This window comes from Elephantulus edwardii, unplaced genomic scaffold, assembly GCF_000299155.1.
Source record: "Elephantulus edwardii isolate Elephantulus edwardi_28Jun2011 unplaced genomic scaffold, EleEdw1.0 scaffold00175, whole genome shotgun sequence".
Lineage (NCBI taxonomy): Eukaryota > Metazoa > Chordata > Mammalia > Macroscelidea > Macroscelididae > Elephantulus > Elephantulus edwardii.
Window position 1 is genome coordinate 6,511,972 of NW_006399925.1, and position 3,696 is coordinate 6,515,667.

A 3,696-nucleotide genomic window follows, 5' to 3' on the forward strand; every position below is an offset into this window, starting at 1 on the left:
TTCTCTATTCATTTGTTTGTTGATGGACACTTAGGTTGTTTCCAACTCCTTGCTATTGTAAACAAAGCTGTGATAAACATGGGTGTGCATCTTACCGTTTCTTGTGGTAATATTTTGTAGTTTTCCTTATAAAGGTCTTTTGTGGCTTTGGTTAAGCTAATTCCCAAGTATTGAATCATGTGATTAGCTAGAAATCAAGTTTCTGTGTACATTAAAAAAAATCTTATAAGGTGACAAGAAAGCCTATAGATTGAGAAAAACGTTTGCAATGACATTGCAGACAAAAGTCTCATAAATAAAGTTTACAGAATAATATAGGGCCACCAAAAGAGAAAGACTGATAACCCAATTACAAAATGAGCAAAAGATGTGAAAAGATTCTGCAGGAAGACATTTGTATGGCCAACAGATAAATGAAGAAATGCCCAAAATCACTTGCAATCAGAGATATGCAAATCAAAACAACAATCAGAGATCATCACACACAAGTAGCAGTTGTTGTTGTTCTGTGCCATCAAGTCACCTATAACTCATAGTGACCATACGTATATTAGCTCTGAAAGCTGCCCAATCCTGCACCTATCTCATCATCTCCAGTCTCCGAGTCAATCCATCGCATCCTAGGTTTTCCTCTCCTGCACTGTCCCTCCAGCCTTCCAAGCATAATGTCCAGGGACTGCTTCCTCCTGGCCACATGCCCAAAGTATGTGAGATGGAGCCTCAAAATCCTAGTCTCCAAGGAGCAAACTATTTTCACCCTACCCAGGACAGACTTGTTTTTTCTCCTGGCAGTCCATAGTATGTTCAGCACTCTTCTCCAGCACCACAGCTCAACGGCATCAATCCTTCTCCTATCATCTTTAGTTATTCTCCAAATATCTTTTGCATAGCAAGTAATTGCAAAGACCATGGCCTGGATCAGGCACAGTTTAGTCTCCAGACTGACATAATTTCTCTTCAATAGTCTAGAGAAGTCCCTGACCACAGACTTTTCCAATGCAGTTCACCTTTTGATTTCTTGACTGCTGATGCCAAGATGTTAAGCATTAATCCATATTGAATGGGAATAAATGCAGATCTCTTCCAGTCAGTTGGCCAGGTAGTGGTCCTCCAGATTTCTTGGCATAACATGGTGAGCACGTCTATGGTAGCATCTGTTTGCTGGAATATGTCAATTAGTATTTTATCAATTCCTGAGGCCTTGGTTTTTGTCAGTTCTTCAGAGCAGCTTGAACTTCCTCCTTCATCACCATAGGGTCTTGATCATATATTGTTTCATGAAATTCTTCTATATCAGCCAATTATTTTTTGTATAATGTAGTCTTCAATATGTATTAAAGCTCACCATCAAGAAGACAAAGATTCTTGTCACTGAGTCAATTGGAAGCACCATGATGAATGGAGAAGAGATTGAGGTTAACAATTACAGCTTGCTCAGCTCCACAATTAACACTCTTAGCACCAAGAGACAGGAAATGAAATGAAAAATTGCATTAGGAAAATCTTCTATTAGGGACTTCTACAGAGTACTGAAGAGTAATGATGTCAACCTAGGCAATAAGGTGCTCCTTATTCAGGCCATGGTCTTTGCAATTACTTCCCATGCTTCAGAGATCTGGACAATGACTAAGGATGACAGAAGAAGAATCAATGCCTTCCACTTGTGATCCTGAAGAAGAGTCTTGAACATACCATGGACTTCCAAGAAAACAAATATATCTGTCTCTCTTTGGAGTCTAGGATTTTGAAGTTCCTCCTCACATACTTTGGGCACATGGCCAGGAGACTGGTCCTTAGAGAAGACATCATGCTCAGAAGTGTTGAGGACAGTATAGGAGAGAAAGACCCTCTATGAAATGGATTGATACAGTAGCTTGGTAGGGGTGGGGATTGGTGTGTTAGAATTAGTGAGACTGGCTCAGGAAAGGGCAGGCTTCAGAGCTGCTGTATGTAGGGTCGCTGTGGGTCGCAGGTGACTAAACGGCACATAACAACAACAACAACAAAGCAACAATATACTTCTCTGTGTAATGCTTCTATCTTCTTTTAATGCTTCCTAGGCTATTCAGAATCCTCAGAATCCTTAAGTACTCCAACTCAAGGCTTGAGTTTCTAATTCAGTTCCTTCACCTTAAGGAATGTTGAGTGTGTTTGTCCAGATCCTTGCACATTTCATTATGATATTTTGTTTTGTTTTCCCATGCTGCCTTTTGAAATTTTCTTTTCAGTTCCTTTTAGTCTTAACTTCTTCCCTTTTGCTTTGGCTTCTCAGCATTGTAGTACAATATTCAGAGACTCTTTTGACATCCATCTTGGTCTTTTCTCCCCCTCCGTCTTTGCTCATCTGGTCTTTGTTCATTAATGCCCAGGACTTCACACCTGTCTGAGATGATCTTTAAACTCTGGTGAGATAGGCTCCAGGTCATACTTTGAGTCTTGTGGATTTAATTTTATTTTCTTTAGCTTTAGTTTGAACTTTCATATGCATAGTTGATGGCTTGTTCCACAATCAGCACTTGGCCTAGTTTTCACAGCTTATATTGAGCTGCTCTAGAGATTTTAACTGCATATGTAGTCAATCTGATTCTAAAGTAGACCATCAGGTGAAGTCTATGTGTATAGTCACTGTTTGTATTTTTTAAAGTAGGTGTTTACTAAGAATAGGTCATTGATTACACAGAATTCTATCATTTTGTCTCCAGCCTCATTTCTGTCATCAAGTCCATACTTTTAAACTATTGATCTTTCTTCCCTGTTCCAAACTTGTACATTCCAATCACCCATTATTATCAAAGTAGCTTGGTTGTATGATCGATTTCTGACTACAAAAGTTGATAGACATCATCTATTTCCTCCTCGTTGGTTCCAGTTGCTATATATTTGAATGATAGTGGTATTAACAGGTATTCCTTTTATGTGTATGGATATTATCCTGTTACTCACAACATTGTATTTCAAGATGGATCCAGTAATGGTCTTTTTAACTATGAAAGCAAATTCATTTTCCTCACCTTTTTATCTCTAGTGTAGAAGATCATCTGATTATCTGATTCAAAATGTCTTAAGCCAACCCATTTTATTCCGCCAATGCCTAGTATGTCAACATGCAGGTGTTCTATTTCTTCCTTAACAATCTCCAACTTTCGTACATTTGTACTTCTCACATTTCATTCAGTAATGTCTGCAACTATTCCTTCTACTTTGTGATTCTCAGTGAGAAGGTTCTGCCTCTGGTGCCATATCAGCTACTCAAACCTAAATGTGCTCTATTGTACATAGGGTTCTCTGAGGCCTGCTATTTCAGGAGTGGATGGCCAATCTTTCTCTATAGTCTGTCTTAATTTGGTTGCTTAACTCTAAAGAAATATTTGGCAGAAAATAATTTTGCCCCAAAAAAGCAGATGAGATGAGAGACCCTTCTTTTATTATTCAGGTAACAGATCAGGTTTTGGTCTTGCCCACCACTCCCTTTGGTGCAAGTGTCTTGTTCCCACCCTCACCCCTGCTCTGCTAGCATCCAGCGCAGCTCCTTTTTGTTGCCCCTCCAGCATCTTGCACCACCTGACTTTAGCCAATCCTTGTTTCATGACTCAGGCCTCTACACATCTCTATCCACCCACGACATTTCCACTCCACTGTGATGTTGGTGTTCCTGAACAGTGCAGATGGGACCTCCTACTGACTTCTTGTCTCCTG